The sequence below is a fragment of the Oncorhynchus keta genome, unplaced genomic scaffold, assembly GCF_023373465.1.
Source record: "Oncorhynchus keta strain PuntledgeMale-10-30-2019 unplaced genomic scaffold, Oket_V2 Un_contig_1748_pilon_pilon, whole genome shotgun sequence".
Taxonomy (NCBI): domain Eukaryota; kingdom Metazoa; phylum Chordata; class Actinopteri; order Salmoniformes; family Salmonidae; genus Oncorhynchus; species Oncorhynchus keta.
The window spans coordinates 247,673-269,964 of record NW_026280454.1 but is presented as its reverse complement, the minus strand read 5'-3'; the positions used below and the strand labels follow the sequence as shown (position 1 = coordinate 269,964).

The 22,292-nt window shown below is 46.9% G+C and overlaps 1 long non-coding RNA gene and 1 pseudogene across 1 annotated transcript; both read left to right on the top strand.

Annotated features, from left to right (window-relative positions):
- Positions 1 to 17,454, top strand: part of LOC127919784 (ubiquitin thioesterase ZRANB1-like) — a 43,212-nt pseudogene extending 25,758 nt beyond the window's left edge.
- LOC127919781 (uncharacterized) lies at positions 7,549 to 10,054 on the top strand. Its single transcript, XR_008104036.1, has 4 exons — positions 7,549 to 7,611; positions 8,786 to 8,909; positions 9,376 to 9,561; positions 9,872 to 10,054. It is a non-coding gene; the product is annotated as an uncharacterized LOC127919781 (long non-coding RNA).
- Positions 17,455 to 22,292: the final 4,838 nt, after the last annotated feature.

Below are 22,292 nucleotides of genomic sequence, written 5' to 3'. Positions count from 1 at the left end.
GGCCCCCCTATCCACACACTGTGGCTGGCCTCTGGCCCCCCTATCCACACACTGTGGCTGGGCTCTGGCCCCCCTATCCACACACTGTGGCTGGGCTCTGGCCCCCCTATCCACACACTGTGGCTGGGCTCTGGCCCCCCTATCCACACACTGTGGCTGGGCTCTGGCCCCCTATCCACACACTGGAATACCACACACTGTGGCCAATACAATACAATATAACTTTATTGTTCATTATGTTAGTGACCCCCGCCCCGCTTCGATGTTCCAAACATACGGCTCGCTACATGAGAGACAGGGAGCAGGAGAACACGAGTTCTGATCAGTCAGGGAAATGAAAGAGCTGAAAACACGTTGGCTCACTATTCTAAAAGAAGATGGAAAACAAGCTACAGATGGAAACACGTCTGGAATTTAGCTGGTTCTTTGGGTTGTATTGGGATCCCTGGTAGGTAGTTACATTGGGTTGTATTGGATCCCTGGTAGGTAGTTACATTGGGTTGTATTGGATCCCTGGTAGGGAGTTACATTGGGTTGTATTGGATCCCTGGTAGGTAGTTACATTGGGTTGTATTGGATCCCTGGTAGGTAGTTACATTGGGTTGTATTGGATCCCTGGTAGGCAGTTCCATCCGTAGGAGATGAGATGATGGCTACTGCCTGTATAGCTGGTTCTTTGGGTTGTATTGGATCCCTGGTAGGCTGTTACATTGGGTTGTATTGGATCCCTGGTAGGCTGTTACATTGGGTTTTATTGGATCCCTGGTAGGCTGTTCCATTGGGTTGTATTGGAGATGGATGTTACATTGGGTTGTATTGCCTGGTAGGCTGTTACATTGGGTTGTATTGGATCCCTGGTAGGCTGTTACATTGGGTTGTATTGGATCCCTGGTAGGCTGTTACATTGGGTTGTATTGGATCCCTGGTAGGCAGTTACATTGGGTTGTATTGGATCCCTGGTAGGCTGTTACATTGGGTTGTATTGGATCCCTGGTAGGCTGTTACATTGGGTTGTATTGGATCCCTGGTAGGCTGTTACATTGGGTTGTATTGGATCCCTGGTAGGCTGTTACATTGGGTTGTATTGGATCCCTGGTAGGCAAAGCTAGTGAGATGTTTGTTCTGAGTTGCAGGTTCTACACACGGTGGAAGGAGTGGGAGTCCTGGTATTGAGATGTTTGTTCTGTGTTCCAGGTTCTACACACGGTGGAAGGAGTGGGAGTCCTGGTAGTGAGATGTTTGTTCTGTGTTCCAGGTTCTACACACGGTGGAAGGAGTGGGAGTCCTGGTATTGAGATGTTTGTTCTGTGTTCCAGGTTCTACACACGGTGGAAGGAGTCGTGGTATTGAGATGTTTGTTCTGTGTTCCAGGTTCTACACACGGTGGAAGGAGTGGGAGTCCTGGTATTGAGATGTTTGTTCTGTGTTCCAGGTTCTACACACGGTGGAAGGAGTCCTGGTATTGAGATGTTTGTTCTGTGTTCCAGGTTCTACACACGGTGGAAGGAGTGGGAGTCCTGGTATTGAGATGTTTGTTCTGTGTTCCAGGTTCTACACACGGTGGAAGGAGTGGGAGTCCTGGTATTGAGATGTTTGTTCTGTGTTCCAGGTTCTACACACGGTGGAAGGAGTGGGAGTCCTGGTATTGAGATGTTTGTTCTGTGTTCCAGGTTCTACACACGGTGGAAGGAGTGGGAGTCCTGGTATTCTCAGAGCTTTGGTCTCCACTTCTCCCTCCGAGAAGAACAGTGGCAGGAGGACTGGGCCTTCATACTCTCTCTTGCCAGCCAGGTAACTAACTAACTAACTAACTAACTAACTAACTAACTAACTAACTAACTAACACAGACAGACAGACAGACAGACAGACAGACAGACAGACACACACACACACACACACACACACACACACACACACACACACACACACACACACACACACAGATTGACTGACAGACAGACAGACAGACAGACAGACAGACAGACAGACAGACAGACAGACAGACAGACACACACACACACACACACACACACACAGATTGACTGACAGACAGACAGACAGACAGACAGACAGACAGACAGACAGACAGACAGACAGACAGACACACACACACAGCCTTTCTATCCCCTGTGTTATAAAATGTAATATTATTATTGGAGGTACTTTGTTTATCTGATCAGAGGTCTAGAATATGCAGCTGTCACACACACACACACACACACACACACACACACACACACACACACACACACACACACACACACACACACACACACACACACACACACACACACACACACACACACACACACACACACACACACTGTCACTATAATGACCAAATCATGTGAAAGCACCTCAAATGGATCGAAATGCTAATGGCAGTCCAGTGACTTGAATGGGATTTGTGTCCCCAATGCTAAAAACATTAGCATGTGTAAAAAGTGCCATGGAAACTAAAGCGGAGCACGGATTGCTGTCGTACCCTGTCCATGGACTGCTGACAGGATAAGGAAACCAGTGTAATTTGGGTAGACTATCCCTTTAAGCCTTCCATTGTGAGGAGACTGAAGTACATTGAATATCTCCTAATGAATATCGTCAATCTCATGCCTGTCTGCCTGTTTTCCTGTCTGTTTTTCTGTCTGTCTGTCTGCCTGTCTGTCTTCCTGCCTCTGTTTTCCTGTCTGCCTCTGTCTGTCTGTCTGTCTTCCTGTCTGTCTCTGTCTGTCTGTCTGTTTCTGTCTGTCTGTCTGTCTGTCTGTCTGTCTGTCTTCCCCACAGCCTGGTGCCAGCCTGGAACAGACTCACATCTTTGTTCTAGCCCACATTCTTCGTCGACCAATCATCGTGTACGGAGTGAAGTATTACAAGAGTTTCCGTGGAGAGACGTTAGGCTACACTCGTTTCCAAGGTGAGTAGAGAGACGTTAGGCTACACTCGTTTCCAAGGTGAGTAGAGAGACGTTAGGCTACACTCGTTTCCAAGGTGAGTAGAGAGACGTTAGGCTACACTCGTTTCCAAGGTGAGTAGAGAGACGTTAGGCTACACTCGTTTCCAAGGTGAGTAGAGACGTTAGGCTACACTCGTTTCCAAGGTGAGTGGAGAGACGTTAGGCTACACTCGTTTCCAAGGTGAGTGGAGAGACGTTAGGCTACACTCGTTTCCAAGGTGAGTAGAGACGTTAGGCTACACTCGTTTCCAAGGTGAGTGGAGAGACGTTAGGCTACACTCGTTTCCAAGGTGAGTGGAGAGACGTTAGGCTACACTCGTTTCCAAGGTGAGTGGAGAGACGTTAGGCTACACTCGTTTCCAAGGTGAGTGGAGAGACGTTAGGCTACACTCGTTTCCAAGGTGAGTAGAGAGACGTTAGGCTACACTCGTTTCCAAGGTGAGTGGAGAGACGTTAGGCTACACTCGTTTCCAAGGTGAGTGGAGAGACGTTAGGCTACACTCGTTTCCAAGGTGAGTAGAGAGACGTTAGGCTGGGTTCCAAGGTGAGTGGAGAGACGTTAAGCTACACTCGTTTCCAAGGTGAGTAGAGAGACGTTAGGCTACACTCGTTTCCAAGGTGAGTGGAGAGACGTTAAGCTACAACTCGTTTCCAAGGTGAGTAGAGAGACGTTAGGCTACACTCGTTTCCAAGGTGAGTGGAGAGACGTTAGGCTACACCTGTTTCCAAGGTGAGTAGAGACGTTAGGCTACACTGGTTTCCATGGTGAGTAGGGAGACGTTAGGCTACACTCGTTTCCAAGGTGAGTGGAGAGAGACTACACTGTTTCCAAGGTGAGTGGAGAGACCAGAGGCTAACTCGCTTCCAAGGTGAGTAGAGAGACGTTAGGCTACACTGTTTCCAAGGTGAGTGGAGAGACGGGGCTGTAGATTCCAAGGTGAGTGGAGAGACGTTAGGCTACACTCGTTTCCAAGGCTAGACCAAGGTGAGTAGAGAGACTGTGGGTTCTTATAACTCACATCTATATAAGTAGACCAGTCAGTCTGACCCCAGACCTGTAGAGGAAGAGAGATAGAGACTAATGGGCAGCTACGTAACGACCAGGTTCTAGCTAGAACTGTGTCTTATTAGACCAGTCAGTCTGACCCCAGACCTGTAGAGAGACAGAGTTATTAGACTAATGGGCAGAGGTAAGGGTTCTAGCTATAACTCACATCTTATTAGACCAGTCAGTCTGACCCCAGACCTGTAGAGAGAGAGAGATAGAGACTGTGGGCAGCTTAGACCAGCTATAACTCACTGTAGATAGAGACCAGTCAGTCTGACCCCAGACCAGAGGAAGAGAGATAGAGACTAATGGGCAGCTACGTAACGGGTTCTAGCTATAACTCAAATCTATATAAGTAGACCAGTCAGTCTGACCTCAGACCTGTAGAGAGAGAGATAGAGACTGATGGGTGTTATTATGTGTTATTAGACCAGAGGAAGCTGTAGATAGAGACTGTGTGTTATTAGACCAGAGGAAGCTGTAGATAGAGACTGTGTGTTATTAGACCAGAGGAAGCTGTAGATAGAGACTGTGTGTTATTAGACCAGAGGAAGCTGTAGATAGAGACTGTGTGTTATTAGACCAGAGGAAGCTGTAGATAGAGACTGTGTGTTATTAGACCAGAGGAAGCTGTAGATAGAGACTGTGTGTTATTAGACCAGAGGAAGCTGTAGATAGAGACTGTGTGTTATTAGACCAGAGGAAGCTGTAGATAGAGACTGTGTGTGTATTAGACCAGTCTCTGTCTGTGATCTAAGACTGAGCCTACATATTAAACCAGAGGAAGCTGTAGATAGCAGAGTTGTATGTGGTTTATGGGACCAGAGGAAGCTGGGGTTATGACTGGTGTGTTAACATTAAAACAACATAGCTGTCCAGAAATCAGACCTGTTCAAAATAGACTACAGTTAATAGAAGGGCCAGAACCAATGCAGCAACACTAGATCATGAAAGACCACTGGCCCTAGTTGGGGGAATGTGTTTTCATTTGCAATTATTTTGATCAAATAAAATCTTAATAAAACTGTAATGTTGTATTAGACTTTACCGTGAAATGCTTACCTAGAGCCCTTTCCCAACAGTGCAGTTAAAAGTATGAAAATTAGAAAATTGAAAAAAGCTTTGTAGATAAAATAACTGTGTGTGTGTATACAGACCAGAGGAAGCTGTAGATAGAGACTGTGGTGTTGTTATGAGACCAGGGTCTGGGGAGATAGTGAGTCAGGGTCTGTGTGTGTTGGGGCTACAGAGGTAGGGAAGCTGTAGAGGTAGTAGACTGGTGTCCTTAGACCAGAGGGGCTGTAGATAGAGACTGTGTGTGTTCATTAGACCAGAGGAAGCTGTGAGATAGAGACTGTGTGTTATTAGGGGCACTGGGGAAGGTAGTAGAGTCAGGGACTGTGTGTTATTAGACCAGAAGGTGTAGAGTCAGGGTCCTGGGATATAGTAGTGAGTCAGAGGAAGCTGTAGATAGAGACTGTGTGTTAGTCAGGGTCCAGAGGAAGCTGTAGATGAGACTGTGTGTTATTAGACCAGGGTCCTGGGGTAGATAGAGACTGTGTGTTATTGAGACCAGAGGTAGTAGTGAGTCAGGGTCTGGGGTTATTAGAGTAGTGAAGCTGGGTAGATAGAGAGTGTGAGTCATTAGACCAGAGGAAGCTGTAGATAGAGACTGTGTGTCAGGGTCCTGGGGTAGACCAGAGGATTCAGCCTGGGGACTAGAGGGGTAGTGAGTCAGGGTCCTATTAGACCAGAGGAAGCTGTAGATAGAGACTGTGGGTATGAGGTAGTAGTGAGACCAGGGGAAGCTGTAGTGAGTAGAGACTGGGGTGCTGGTAGTAGTGAGTCAGAGGAAGCTGTAGATAGAGAGTCAGGGTCCTGGGGAATAGACCAGAGGAAGCTGTAGATAGAGACTAGTGAGTCGGGGTTATTGGACCAGAGTAGTGAGTAGATAGAGACTGTAGTGTGAGTGTTATTAGACCAGAGGAAGTAGTAGATAGAGACTGTGGTATTAGTAGACCAGAGGAAGCTGTAGATAGAGACTGTGGTGTTGTTATTAGACCAGAGGAAGCTGTAGATAGAGACTGTGTGAGGTAGTATTAGACCAGGTAGGGGTAAGCTGTAGATAAAGACTGTGGTGTTATTAGACCAGAGGAAGCTGTAGATAGAGACTGTGTGTGTTGTTAGTAGTCCAGTAGGGGATAAGACTAGTAGTGATTAGAGACTGGGGTGCGAGGTAGTAGTGAGTCGAGGTACTGGGGTACGAGGTAGTAGTGAGTCAGGGAAGCTGTAGATAGAGACTGTGAGTGTTGTTATTAGACCAGAGGAAGCTGTAGATAGGGACTGTGTGTTATAGTAGACCAGAGGAAGCTGTAGATAGAGACTGAGTGTGTTATTAGACCAGAGGAAGCTGTAGATAGCAGTGAGTCTGTGGGGTTATTAGTACTGAGGAAGCTGTAGATATAGACTAGTAGTGATTCGGTGTTATTAGGTAGTAGAGGAAGCTGTAGAGGTAGTAGTGAGTCGGGGTACTGGGGTACGAGGTAGTAGTGAGTCGGGGTATGGACCAGAGGAAGCTGTGAGTAGAGACTGGGTGAGGTAGTTGAGTCAGACCAGAGGTAGCTAGTGAGTAGGGACTGGGGTGTGTTATTGAGTCGGGTACTGGGGTAAGGTAGTAGTGAGTCGGGGTACTGGGGTACGAGGTAGTTGAGTTAGACCAGGAAGCTGTAGATAGAGACTGTGTGTGTTGTTATTAGACCAGGGAAGGTGTAGTGATAGAGGTACTGTGGTGTTAGTAGTGAGTCAGGGTACTGGGGTAAGGTAGTAGTGATAGAGACTGGGTGTAGTGATTCAGGGTCCTGGGGAAGCTGTAGTGAGTCAGGGACTGGGGAACGAGGTAGTAAAAGTGCGTGGGGTACTGGGGTATGAGCTGTAGTGATCAGGGTCCTGGGGAACTGTGTAGTATTGAGTCGGGGCTGGGGTAGATAGAGAGTGGGGTACTGGGGTATTAGAGTCAGGGTCCTGGGGAATGAGAGAGTGTGTGGTGTACTGGGGTATTAGAGTCAGAGGAAGCTGGGGTAGAGGTAGTAGTGAGTCGGGGTATTAGACCAGAGGAAGTGTGAGTCGAGGTACTGGGGTGAGGTAGTAGTGAGTCCAGGGGAAGCGAGATAGTAGACTGAGTCGGGTTACGAGGTAGTAGTGATTCGGGGTACTGGGGTACGAGGTAGTAGTGAGTCGGGTAGATAGAGGTGTGTGAGTCGGGGTACGGGGGCAGGTAGAGTGAGTCGGGGTACTGGGGTACGAGGTAGTAGTGAGTCGGGGTACTGGGGTACGAGGTAGTAGTGAGTCACGGTACTGGGGTACGCTGTAGAGTGAGTCAGGGTACTGGGGTACGTTAGTAGTGAGTCCAGAGGGGTAAGGTAGTAGTGAGTCGGGGTACTGGGGTGAGGTGTAGTGAGTCAGGGAAGCTGGGGATAGAGGTAGTAGTGAGTCGGGGTACTGGGGTACGAGGTAGTAGTGAGTCACGGTAAACTGGGCTACATATGAGGTAGTAGTGAGTCAGGGTACTGGGGTACGAGGTAGTATTGAGTCGGGGTACTGGGGTACGAGGTAGTAGTGAGTCGGGGTACTGGGGTAGAGGTAGTGTGAGTCGTGGTAGGGGCAGTGAGTCGGGGTTGCCATGGGTCGCTGGGTAACATTAAACAACAGTAGCTGATCCGGGGTACTGGGGTATCCATAGTAGTGAGTCATGTTCTGGGGTAGAGGTAGTAGTGAGTCGGGGTACTAGGGTACGGGCCCTAGCAAGTCAATGCAGAGGTAGTAGTGAGTCACGGTAAGGACCACTAGTGAGTCGCCCTCTGGGGTACGAGGTAGTAGTGATCGGGGTTATTTTGGGTATCAAATAAAATCTTAATAAAAGTCGGTGTAATAGGTGTAGTGAGGCAGGGTCCTGGGGAAAGAGGTAGTAGTGAGTTGGGGTACTGGGGTAGTGCGAGGTAGTAGTGAGTAACTGGGATATTAGTGAGTCAGGGTCCTGGGGAAAGGTAGTAGTGAGTCATTTGTACTGGGGTAAAATAGTGAGTCAGGGTCCTGGGGAACGAGGTAGTAGTGAGTTGATACTGGGGTACGAGGTAGTTGAGTCGGGTACTGGGGAACGGGTAGTAGTGAGTTGGGGTACGAGGTAGTAGTGAGTCGGGTGCTGGGGTACGAGGGTAGTGAGTCGGGGTACTGGGGTACGAGGTAGTAGTGAGTCAGGGTACTGGGGAACGAGGTAGTAGTGAGTCAGGGTACTGGGGTACGAGGTAGTAGTGAGTCGGTGTACTGGGGTACGAGGTAGTAGTGAGGCAGGGTCCTGGGAAAGAGGTAGTAGTGAGTTGGGGTACTGGGGTACGAGGTAGTAGTGAGTCGGGGTACTGGGATATTAGTGAGTCAGGGTCCTGGGGAGGGTAGTAGTGAGTCAGGGTACTGGGGTACGAGGTAGTAGTGAGTCAGGGTCCTGGGGTACGAGGTAGTAGTGAGTTGGGGTACTGGGGTACGAGGTAGTAGTGAGTCGGGGTACTGGGGTACGAGGAAGTAGTGAGTCAAACGGGTAGTAGTGAGTTGGGGTACGAGGTAGTAGTGAGTCGGGTCTGGGGTACGAGGTAGTAGTGAGTCAAGGGTACTGGGGTACGAGGAAGTAGTGAGTCGGGGTACTGGGGAACGAGGTAGTAGTGCGTCGGGGTACTGGGGTACGAGGTAGTAGTGGGGAACGAGGTAGTAGTGAGTCGGGGTACTGGGGTACGAGGTAGTAGTGAGTCGGGGTACTGGGGTACGAGGTAGTAGTGAGTCGGGGTACTGGGGTACGAGGTAGTAGTGAGTCGGTGTACTGGGGAACGAGGTAGTAGTGAGTCGGCGTACTGGAGTACGAGGTAGTATTGAGTCGGGTACTGGGGTACGAGGTAGTAGTGAGTCGGGGTACGAGGTAGTAGTGAGTCAGGGTCCTGGGATTAGACCAGAGGTAGCTGTAGATAGAGACTGTGTGTTACTGGGGTAAGGTAGTAGTGAGTCTGGGTCCTGGAGTATTAGACCAGAGGAAGCTGTAATGAGGTGTGTGTGTAGTGTCTCTGGGCCTACATATGAGGAACAACATATTAGCCCATGAGCAGAGATGTATGTGGGTTGTGGGCGCGAGGGGCCCAGGAGTGGGGTCGCCATGCATGGTTGCTGGGTAACATTAAAACAACATAGTAGTAAATCCATTTCCTTTCATGTTCAAAATAGACTACAGTTAATAGAAGGGCCCTAGCAGTGAGTCGATATACTGGGGTACGAGGTAGTAGTGAGTCGGGGTACTGGGGTACGAGGTAGTAGTGAGTAGGGGTACTGGGGTACGAGGTAGTAGTGAGTCGGGGTACTGGGGTACGAGGTAGTAGTGAGTCGGGGTACTGGGGTACGAGGTAGTAGTGAGTCGGTGTACTGGGGTACGAGGTAGTAGTGAGTCGGGGTACTGGGGTACGAGGTAGTAGTGAGTCGGGGTACTGGGGTACGAGGTAGTAGTGAGTCGGTGTACTGGGGTACGAGGTAGTAGTGAGTCGGGGTACTGGGGTACGAGGTAGTAGTGAGTCGGGGTACTGGGGTACGAGGTAGTAGTGAGTCGGGGTAGTGGGGTACGAGGTAGTAGTGAGTCGGCGTAGTGGGGTACGAGGTAGTAGTGAGTCGGCGTAGTGGGGTACGAGGTAGTAGTGAGTCGGGGTAGTGGGGTACGAGGTAGTAGTGAGTCGGGGTACTGGGGTACGAGGTAGTAGTGAGTCGGGGTACTGGGGTACGAGGTAGTAGTGAGTCGGGGTACTGGGGTACGAGGTAGTAGTGAGTCGGGGTACTGGGGTACGAGGTAGTTGGGAGAGTTATTGAGGTAATATGTACGTGTAGGTTTGGTCAGGTTATTTTTAGTACTATGTACATAGTAGGAGAGAAAGGCATAAAGTCCGGGTAGCCATTTGATTAACTGATAGAGACACTGACCTGTCTCTCTACCTGTACAGGTGTGTACCTGTCTGAGACTGACCTGTGTCTCTACCTGTACAGGTGTGTACTTGCCCCTGTTGTGGGAGCAGAGCTTCTGTTGGAAAAGTCCCATCGCCCTGGGTTACACACGCGGACACTTCTCTGCCCTGGTCGCCATGGAGAACGACGGCTACGACAATCGCGGCGCGGGCGCCAACCTTAACACTGACGATGACGTCACCGTAACCTTCCTGCCGCTGGTGGACAGCGAGAGAAAACTGCTGCACGTACATTTCCTGTCTGCACAAGAGGTAACATTAACTCTTAGCCTACATTGTCCACCCCCCCCAGAGGAAATCTAATGACATAATATTAAAATCCATCTGTTTAAACTAGAGAGATGTTGTTTTTTGGTGTCTCAACCCGCCGATATCGACCTTCCGCATCTACAGTGAAAAGTGGGACAGTAAAGTAACAGTTATAAATGTATGTGGGTATAACATGACAGTTATTAATGTATGTGGGTATGTGGGTATAACTGACAGTAAAGTGACAGTTATTAATGTCTGTGGGTATAACTGACAGTAAAGAGACAGTTATTAATGTATGTGGGTATAACTGACAGTTATTAATTTATGTGGGTATAACTGACAGTAAAGAGACAGTTATTAATGTATGTATGGGTATAACTGACAGTTATTAATGTTTGTGGGTATAACTGACAGTTATTAATGTATGTGGGTATAACTGACAGTAAAGTGACAGTTATTAATCTATGTGGGTATAACTGACAGTTATTAATGTGTGTGGGTATAACTGACAGTAAAGTGACAGTTATTAATGTATGTGGGTATAACTGACAGTACTAATGTATGTGGGTATAACTGACAGTAAAGTGACATTTATTAATGTCTGTGGGTATAACTCACAGTTATTAATGTCTGTGGGTATAACAGACAGTAAAGTGACATTTATTAATGTCTGTGGGTATAACAGACAGTAAAGTGACATTTATTAATGTCTGTGGGTATAACTGACAGTTATTAATGTATGTGGGTATAACTGACAGTTATTAATGTATGTGGGTATAACTGACAGTAAAGTGACAGTTATTAATGTATGTGGGTATAACTGACAGTTATTAATGTATGTGGGTATAACTGACAGTAAAGTGACAGTTATTAATGTATGTGGGTATAACTGACAGTAAAGTGACAGATATTAATGTATGTGGGTATAACTGACAGTTATTAATGTATGTGGGTATAACTGACAGTAAAGTGACAGTTATTTGTTTTGTACACTCAGTGTGTATTTAAAACAATTGTCATTTTTATTTACAATCCCTTTATCCAAACGGTTTACTCATTCACCTAGCTCTTATCAAATATCTCTCATCACCTAGCTCTCATCACCTAGCTCTTATCACCTAGCTCTTATCAAATAGCTCTTATCACCTAGCTCTTATCAAATAGCTCTTATCAAATAGCTCTTATCACCTAGCTCTCATCACCTAGCTCTCATCACCTAGCTCTTATCAAATAGCTCTCATCACCTAGCTCTTATCACTTAGCTCTTATCAAATAGCTCTCATCACCTAGCTCTTATCAAATAGCTCTTATCAAATAGCTCTCATCACCTAGCTCTCATCACCTAGCTCTTATCAAATAGCTCTCATCACCTAGCTCTTATCACCTAGCTCTTATCACCTAGTTCTCATCAAATAGCCTCCTCCTCCTTCATTAATACAGTGTCTTTGTAGACACGCCTCCTCCTCCTTCATTAATACAGTGTCTCCATAGACACGCCTCCTCCACCCACCTTCATTAATACAGTGTCTTTGTAGACACACCTCCTCCTCCTTCATTAATACAGTGTCTCCGTAGACACGCCTCCTCCACCCACCTTCATTAATACAGTGTCTTTGTAGACACGCCTCCTCCTCCTTCATTAATACAGTGTCTCTGTAGACACGCCTCCTCCCACCTTCATTAATACAGTGTCTTTGTAGACACGCCTCCTCCTCCTTCAGTAATACAGTGTCTCTGTAGACACGCCTCCTCCCCACCTTCATTAATACAGTGTCTCCATAGACACGCCTCCTCCACCCACCTTCATTAATACAGTGTCTCTGTAGACACGCCTCCTCCTCCCCACCTTCATTAATACAGTGTCTTTGTAGACACGCCTCCTCCTCCCCACCTTCATTAATACAGTGTCTTTGTAGACACGCCTCCTCCTCCCCACCTTCATTAATACAGTGTCTCTGTAGACACGCCTCCTCCCACCTTCATTAATACGGTGTCTCTGTAGACACGCCTCCTTCTCCTTCATTAATACAGTGTCTCCGTAGACACGCCTCCTTCTCCTTCATTAATACAGTGTCTCCATAGACACGCCTCCTCCACCCACCTTCATTAATACAGTGTCTCTGTAGACACGCCTCCTCCTCCTTCATTAATACAGTGTCTCTGTAGACACGCCTCCTTCTCCTTCATTAATACAGTGTCTCCGTGAACACGCCTCCTTCTCCTTCATTAGTACGGTGTCTCTGTAGACACGCCTCCTTCTCCTTCATTAATACAGTGTCTTTGTAGACACGCATCCTTCTCCTTCATTAGTACGGTGTCTCTGTAGACACGCCTCCTCCTCCCCACCTTCATTAATACGGTGTCTTTGTAGACACGCCTCCTTCTCCTTCATTAATACGGTGTCTCTGTAGACACGCCTCCTCCTCCCCCACCTTCATTAATACGGTGTCTTTGTAGACACGCCTCCTCCTCCCCACCTTCATTAATACAGTGTCTTTGTAGACACGCCTCCTTCTCCTTCATTAATACAGTGTCTCTGTAGACACGCCTCCTCCTCCCCACCTTCATTAATACGGTGTCTTTGTAGACACGCCTCCTTCTCCTTCATTAATACGGTGTCTCTGTAGACACGCCTCCTCCTCCCCACCTTCATTAATACGGTGTCTTTGTAGACACGCCTCCTTCTCCTTCATTAGTACGGTGTCTCTGTAGACACGCCTCCTCCTCCCCACCTTCATTAATACGGTGTCTTTGTAGACACGCCTCCTCCTCCTTCATTAATACAGTGTCTTTGTAGACACGCCTCCTCCTCCTTCATTAATACAGTGTCTTTGTAGACACGCCTCCTTCTCCTTCATTAGTACGGTGTCTCTGTAGACACGCCTCCTCCTCCCCACCTTCATTAATACGGTGTCTTTGTAGACACGCCTCCTTCTCCTTCATTAATACGGTGTCTCTGTAGACACGCCTCCTCCTCCCCACCTTCATTAATACAGTGTCTCTGTAGACACGCCTCCTCCTCCCCACCTTCATTAATACAGTGTCTCTGTAGACACGCCTCCTCCCTCCCCACCTTCATTAATATGGTGTCTCTGTAGACACGCCTCCTCCTCCACCTTCATTAATACAGTGTCTCTGTAGACACGCCTCCTTCTCCTTCATTAGTACGGTGTCTCTGTAGACACGCCTCCTCCTCCCCACCTTCATTAATACGGTGTCTTTGTAGACACGCCTCCTTCTCCTTCATTAGTACGGTGTCTCTGTAGACACGCCTCCTCCTCCCCACCTTCATTAATACGGTGTCTTTGTAGACACGCCTCCTCCTCCTTCATTAATACAGTGTCTTTGTAGACACGCCTCCTCCTCCTTCATTAATACAGTGTCTTTGTAGACACGCCTCCTCCTCCTTCATTAATACAGTGTCTTTGTAGACACGCCTCCTTCTCCTTCATTAGTACGGTGTCTCTGTAGACACGCCTCCTCCTCCTTCATTAATACAGTGTCTTTGTAGACACGCCTCCTCCTCCTTCATTAATACAGTGTCTTTGTAGACACGCCTCCTCCTCCTTCATTAATACAGTGTCTTTGTAGACACGCCTCCTTCTCCTTCATTAGTACGGTGTCTCTGTAGACACGCCTCCTCCCTCCCCACCTTCATTAATACAGTGTCTTTGTAGACACGCCTCCTCCTCCTTCATTAATACAGTGTCTTTGTAGACACGCCTCCTCCTCCTTCATTAATACAGTGTCTTTGTAGACACGCCTCCTCCTCCTTCATTAGTACGGTGTCTCTGTAAACACGCCTCCTTCTCCTTCATTAGTACGGTGTCTCTGTAGACACGCCTCCTCCTCCCCACCTTCATTAATACAGTGTCTCTGTAGACACGCCTCCTCCTCCCCACCTTCATTAATACAGTGTCTTTGTAGACACGCCTCCTTCTCCTTCATTAATACGGTGTCTCTGTAGACACGCCTCCTTCTCCCCACCTTCATTAATACAGTGTCTCCGTAGACACGCCTCCTCCTCCTTCATTAATACAGTGTCTTTGTAGACACGCCTCCTTCTCCTTCATTAGTACGGTGTCTCTGTAGACACGCCTCCTCCTCCCCACCTTCATTAATACAGTGTCTCTGTAGACACGCCTCCTCCTCCCCACCTTCATTAATACAGTGTCTTTGTAGACACGCCTCCTTCTCCTTCATTAATACGGTGTCTCTGTAGACACGCCTCCTTCTCCCCACCTTCATTAATACAGTGTCTCTGTAGACACGCCTCCTCCTCCCCACCTTCATTAATACGGTGTCTTTGTAGACACGCCTCCTCCTCCCCACCTTCATTAATACAGTGTCTCTGTAGACACGCCTCCTTCTCCCCACCTTCATTAATACAGTGTCTCTGTAGACACGCCTCCTTCTCCTTCATTAATACAGTGTCTTTGTAGACACGCCTCCTTCTCCTTCATTAGTACGGTGTCTCTGTAGACACGCCTCCTTCTCCTTCATTAGTACGGTGTCTCTGTAGACACGCCTCCTCCTCCCCACCTTCATTAATATGGTGTCTTTGTAGACACGCCTCCTTCTCCTTCATTAATACAGTGTCTTTGTAGACACGCCTCCTTCTCCTTCATTAGTACGGTGTCTCTGTAGACACGCCTCCTCCCCCTCCTTCATTAGTACGGTGTCTCTGTAAACACGCCTCCTCCCATCTTCATTAGTACGGTGTCTCTGTAGACACGCCTCCTCCCTCCTTCATTAGTACGGTGTCTCTGTAGACACGCCTCCTCCCATCTTCATTAATACAGTGTCTCTGTAGACACGCCTCCTCCTCCACCTTCATTAATACGGTGTCTCTGTAGACACGCCTCCTTCTCCCCACCTTCATTAATACAGTGTCTCTGTAGACACGCCTCCTCCTCCCCACCTTCATTAATACGGTGTCTCTGTAGACACGCCTCCTCCTCCCCACCTTCATTAATACAGTGTCTCTGTAGACACGCCTCCTCCTCCCCACCTTCATTAATACAGTGTCTCTGTAGACACGCCTCCTCCTCCCCACCTTCATTAATACGGTGTCTCTGTAGACACGCCTCCTCCTCCCCACCTTCATTAATATGGTGTCTCTGTAGACACGCCTCCTCCTCCTCCACCTTCATTAATATGGTGTGTGTCTCTGTAGACACGCCTCCTCCTCCCCACCTTCATTAATACAGTGTCTCTGTAGACACGCCTCCTCCTCCCCACCTTCATTAATACAGTGTCTCTGTAGACACGCCTCCTCCTCCCCACCTTCATTAATACGGTGTCTCTGTAGACACGCCTCCTCCTCCTCCACCTTCATTAATATGGTGTCTCTGTAGACACGCCTCCTCCTCCTCCACCTTCATTAATATGGTGTGTGTCTCTGTAGACACGCCTCCTCCTCCCCACCTTCATTAATACAGTGTCTCTGTAGACACGCCTCCTCCTCCCCACCTTCATTAATACAGTGTCTCTGTAGACACGCCTCCTCCTCCCCACCTTCATTAATACAGTGTCTCTGTAGACACGCCTCCTCCCTGTCTTCTCTTGAGAGCCATGTCTGCCTGCGGCGGCCTTTCTCAATAGCGAGGCTATGTTCACTGAGTCTATACATAGTCAAAGCTTTCCTTAAGTTTGGGTCAGTCACAGTGGTCAGGTATTCTGCCGCTGTGTACTCTCTGTTTAGGGTCAAATCAGCATTCAGGTAGTTTGCTGTGTATTTTGTTTAGGGCCAAATAATTCTTTTGCCAATTCTTTCCAATGTGTGTCTCTCTCTCTCTCTCTCTCTCTCTGTCTAGATGGGTAACGAGGAGCAGCAGGAGAAGTTGTTGAGGGAGTGGCTGGACTGCTGTGTAACGGAGGGAGGCATGTTGGCCGCAATGCAGAAGTCGTCCCGTCGACGCAACCACCCACTGGTCACACAAATGGTGGAGAACTGGCTGGATGGATACCGACAGATCTGTCCCTGCGCCTCTCTCTCCGACGGGGAGGAGGAGGAGGAGGAGGAGGAGGAAGATGAGTGAAGGAGGGAAGGACACAGTGACACAGACACAGGAGAGGGTGACCAAGAGGATGATGTGGCGTCACTGGATGGGACTCGAGACCACTAGCATCCTTCATACGGTACCATACGCCTCCTCACCTCAGAGAGAGAGGATCCACGGTCTTCTGCGCTGCCGTCTGAGGCTGTATCCCAAAGCACATAGGGTTCTGGTCAAAAAAGTAGTGCGCACTATATAGGGGAATAGGTTGGCATTTGGGATGCAGGCGGAGCGATCGATGGTCTCTCACTCTGCCGTCTCAGAAGCACTGAAGAGAGGAGACCTGCTCTGGTTCTGAAAGAACTCTTGGAACACATTCTAGAATCTCCTCAACAAAACCATGGCAACAACAATGGGTGCGTTTCACTCTGTGCGTTGTCAGTTCGTAAATCACTCTGGTTCGTAGTGTCGTTGTCAGTTCAGTAAATTCACTCTGGAGTGCGTTGTCAGTTCGTAAATTCAGAGCGCACACTGGAACGCTCTGGCCGAGGAGTAGGGTTGATCTGAACGTCCTGACCTCACAACGGCAATCAAGCACACAAGCTAACTGGCTAAAGTGGGTTAGCTTGCTAGCTACTTCCAGACACATAATGAGAGAACACCTCACTCTGACCATTTTACTCTCCCTAGCAGAGCTGGTCAGGCTGTTTACATGTTATCCAGAGCGTTGGTGACTGTAACTGTGCTGCCGGCAACAATTGAATTACGTTGTTGTTTTTTTTTTGCAGAGGTTTACTGACACCGGTCGTATTCAACGGGTGTGTTGCGCGTTTATAAATGAATCAGTTATTCTCTCACACTGACGACATTCTGTTCTGAAATGGGAGTCGACAGCCAGGGTGACTTTACGAACGCACCCAAGGACAAACAACGACCACCAAGTAGCCACCCGTAATATTTCAAATAAAGAACTATAGTTTGTGAAATGTTAATCGTCTTTAAAATAATAAACGCATGAGTTTTATAAATGATGTACTAGGAAACAAAGTGATTACCAGCATCGAAGTGGAACACAGGAATCCTCCATTGACTATCACTACTATGGACATCGACCTACGAAAAACCACGTTACTTTAATACACATGTTTCTCTACTCCGTTTTCCCCGCTGCCCGTTCTGTTATTGAAGAATACTTGCCGTTTTCAATCCACCCATCCACCGGAGATAAAAGCCCTTGTCACGAACCTCGCCGAAGATGGGTGCCTCTTCCTGTTCGGGCGGTGCTCGGCGGCCTGTTAGCTGCCATTCGATTCCCTTTCCGTTTGTTTTTGGGGTTATTGGGTAATTGGGTACACCTGTTTTGTGTTAGGGTTTGTTTGTAGGGTATTTAAGGGCACTAGGCCTGCTGGGTATTTGTGCGGCTTGTTTGTGTTACTCTGTGTTTGATGGTGTGAGTTATTCGTGTATTTATTCTCCGGACTATTTTGTCCTGTTGTTTGGACTGGCAACTTATATACGCCCGGTGTGTTGACGTGACTGTTTTGTTGCGCTGGGGAATACATTTGAAAGAAAGACTGAACTCTGTTCTCTGCGCCTGATTCCACCCACCACTCCTAGTTGATCGTAACAGAAGCCCGCACCAATACCCAGCAGGCCTAGTGCCCTTAAATAACCTACAAACAAACCCTAACACAAAACAGGTGTACCCAACCCAATAACCCAAAACAAACGGAAAGGGAATCGATGACAGCTAATAGGCCGCCGAGCACCGCCCGAACAGGAAGAGGCACCCATCTTCGGCGAGGTTCGTGACAGCCCTATATTTAGGAAGCCGTAGTTATATTTAAAGAAACTTAAAAGACGCCGCACTCATGAAATTAAACTGTTCTATTTAGAAGATTTGTAAATGCGAACTGAATTTAGCTTAAAGCTAAAGCAGAGTTATTAAAGAGAACTGAATTTAGCTTAAAGCTAAAGCAGAGTTATTAAAGAGAACTGAATTTAGCTTAAAGCTAAAGCAGAGCTATTAAAGAGAACTGAATTTAACTTAAAGCTAAAGCAGAGCTATTAAAGAGAACTGAATTTAACTTAAAGCTAAAGCAGAGCTATTAAAGAGAACTGAATTTATTAAAGCTAAAGCAGAGCTATTAAAGAGAACTGAATTTAACTTAAAGCTAAAGCAGAGCTATTAAAGAGAACTGAATTTAACTTAAAGCTAAAGCAGAGCTATTAAAGAGAACAGAGCTTAAAGCTTAAAAGAGAACAGAATTTAGCTTAAAGCTAAAGCAGAGCTATTAAAGAGAACAGAATTTAGCTTAAAGCTAAAGCAGAGCTATTAAAGAGAACAGAATTTAGCTTAAAGCTAAAGCAGAGCTATTAAGAGAACAGAATTTAGCTTAAAGCAGAGCTGAATTAAAGAGAAAAGAGAACTGAATTTAGCTTAAAGCTAAAGCAGAGCTATTAAAGAGACTTCTCATCCCACAAATGTGTCTACAAGGTTCACCAGGAAGAGCATCTGTTTTTCTGGATCCTTTATCCCTTCTGCAAAAAGCCTTTAAAAAGTTGGATGGTTAAAACTGTGTTTAGGAGAGCGAGGGAGAGAGCGAGGGGAGAGGGGAGGGGGAGAGAGCGAGGGAGGCACAGGGAGGGGGAGCGAGGAGAGAGAGCGAGGGGAGAGAGCGAGGGAGGCACAGGGAGAGTGGGAGCGAGGGAGAGAGAGCGAGGGAGAGAGAGCGAGGAGGCACAGGGAGAGCGAGGGAGAGAGAGCGAGGGAGAGAGAGCGAGGGAGGCACAGGGAGAGGGGAGCGAGGGAGAGCGAGGAGAGAGAGCGAGGGAGAGGGGAGCGAGGGAGAGAGAGCGAGGGAGGCACAGGAGAGCGAGGGAGAGAGAGAGAGGGCACAGGGAGAGCGAGGGAGAGCGAGAGAGAGGGGCACAGGGAGAGCGAGGGGAGAGCGAGAGAGAGAGGGGCACAGGAAGAGCGAGAGAGAGAGAGGGGAAGAGCGAGGAGAGAGGGGCACAGGGAGAGCGCGAGAGAGGGGGGCACAGGGAGAGAGAGAGAGAGAGGGCACAGGGAGAGAGAGAGAGAGAGAGAGGGGCACAGGGAGAGAGAGAGAGAGAGGGGCACAGAGAGAGAGAGAGAGAGGCACAGGGAGAGAGAGAGAGAGAGGGAGAGAGAGGAGGGGGGGCACAGGGAGAGAGGGCACAGGGAGAGCGAGAGAAGTTGGATGGTAAAAATATTTATTTGTTTAGAAGAGAGAGGCAGCGAGGGGGGGGGGGGCAGAGAGAGGGCGAGGGGGGGGGGCAGAGAGAGAGCAGTTTTATAATTTATTCTGCTCGTGGTTTTCCTGTGTTTTTGTTTGATTATTTCCATCCTTTCTGTGAGGAGAAAACCTGTACGAGTTGGGGGCCATTTGTTAGTGTGATGTCATTGGAGAAAACCTGTACGAGTTGGGGGCCATTTGTTAGTGTGATGTCATTGGAGAAAACCTGTACGAGTTGGGGGCCATTTGTTAGTGTTCAGACATTGGAGAAAACCTGTACCATTTGTTAGTGTGATGTCATTGGAGAAAACCTGTACCATTTGTTAGTGTGACGTCATTGATGTTTCAGCGTTGGATCGATATCATGGTGGGAGAAGAGATGGGCCTTCAATAACTCAGCTGATTTTCTAAAAAGGAGTCACCCAAATTACAAATTACAAAATCACACAATTGATTTGCTTTACCCTGTAAGCAGTCTAATGGAAAAAGGTATGACGGCAATCCATGATTTGGTTTTATTTCCTGACACTGTTTTAGCATTTTTTTTGGCACAAATCCCATTCTCGTTGTTAGCATTTTTTTGGCACAAATCCCATTCACGTTGTTAGCATTTTTTTTGGCACAAATCCCATTCACGTTATTAGCATTTTTTTGGCACAAATCCCATTCACGTTGTTAGCATTTTTTTTGGCACAAATCCCATTCACGTTATTAGCATTTTTTTGGCACAAATCCCATTCACGTTGTTAGCATTTTTTTGGCACAAATCCCATTCACGTTGTTAGCATTTTTTTGGCACAAATCCCATTCACGTTGTTAGCATTTTCCGGCATCGTGTCCAAATCATCTGAAAGTATCTCAAATGGATTGTTTTTCACAGTTGCCACCCCGTCCATTTCTAACAGTGCATTTGTAACAACCTCACATGCTGACTAGACCGATGCAGATGCGCGTTGGCAGTTTGGAAATAGAGCCAAGTAGCCAAACAGAAGCTCATTGATGTGCGCGAGTAGTTTAGATGACGTGCTGCAAGTCCCGCCACTCCCATCTACTCATTGGTTTTTAGGAGCATATATACCCATGATTGAAAGATGAACTGAAGTCCAGTTGGTGGTGGTAAATGCACCTTAAAGTTGGTTACCAACCGCCATATAAAGTCCACAGAAGAAGAAGATAATGATTACTATAAACCAACTCGGGTTCCCCTTTTATCTGTGGATTAATTGTCCGAGTAGAGAACACACGATGTAGTGTGACTCAAAATGGGTCAAAATTCTAGAAAGATCCAGAAAAATAGGACCTTGTGCATTTTCAGGTAAAATAACAACCCAATGTTTATATCCCAGGACAAATTAGCTAGCAACAGCAAGCTAGCTAAATAGGACAAATTAGCTAGCAACAGCAAGCTAGCTAAATAGGACAAATTAGCTAGCAACAGCAAGCTAGCTAAATAGGACAAATTAGCTAGCAACAGTGAGCTAGCTAGCTAGCCAAATGTCCATTACTGTGTAGGTTGGTTCAGAGTTTGTGTTGGTATTTCAACCTACGAGTCCAGATTTGCGTCTGGTGTGGATGTACCAAATCAACATGCGGGCGATGGCTCTAGTCTGCATATAAACCTCACGTAGGAAATTAGCAGTTCACTTTTTTTGCTGACAATCCGACACTTATTGAGAGATTTCGGGGCGAAGTAAACCCTCTCGTTTTGCCTCTTCTCTTCTGCTAGATGATTGGTACATACCGTAATGCTAACATCGGTACCATGACTCGAATGAGATGTGTGCCACAAATGCTAAAACGTTAGCATTGGGAAACAGTGCCAGGTCAAAGAAACGGAGGACCTTATTGAAGAAAGATCCAGTGTAAATATATTATAAAAAATAAAGCGAACTGGATGGAATATGAACATAGAAATGCTACCAAAAATAAGTTACTGAAACTAAAATGATGTAATTACCAAACAATATTTTGAACGAGGAAGTAAAGTACTTTAAGCATATGTTTTCGTTTCAGTCTCCTCCATCTCCACTGACCGAAGCTAAATGTATGGATTTTTTTACTATTAATAACGTGAAATTAACATCTGTACAGAAAGACTCATGTGAAGGCCAAATTACAGAGGAACTTCTTGATGCGATTAAAGCCTTTAATTCTGGGAAAACTCCAGGGCTGGATGACATACCAGTGGAGGTAAACCAAACTTTTTTTTGATATACTGAGGAGGTCCGTTATTAGCATGTTTTATATATGAATGGTAGATTATTGGACACTCGACAAGGTCTGATTTCATTATTACTGAAACGGGATCCAAGTGGTGTATATATAAAGATCCATTTATTTATTTATCCGTTATTTTACCAGGTAAGTTGACTGAGAACGCGTTCTCATTTACAGCAACGACCTGGGCAATAGTTACAGGGGAAAGTAGGGGGATGAATGAGCCAATTGTAAACTCTAGTCCGTTTAAAAAAATTGGAGGACTCTTACAGTGTTGTGATGCTAAAATGCTTGACGCATAAATTTAAAAAAAGGTTTTGTCAGATATTATTCATCCTTATTCATCCTAATTAGACACATACGTACAGACACAGACACGATACATTGGAGATAATATAAGACAAGTACTGGAAACAATAGAATACTATGAAATATCGGGGAAACCAGGTCTGGTTTTCATAACTTTGATATTCAGAGTTGACTTTGAAAAGGCTTTTGATAAAGTACGACTGGAGTTTATA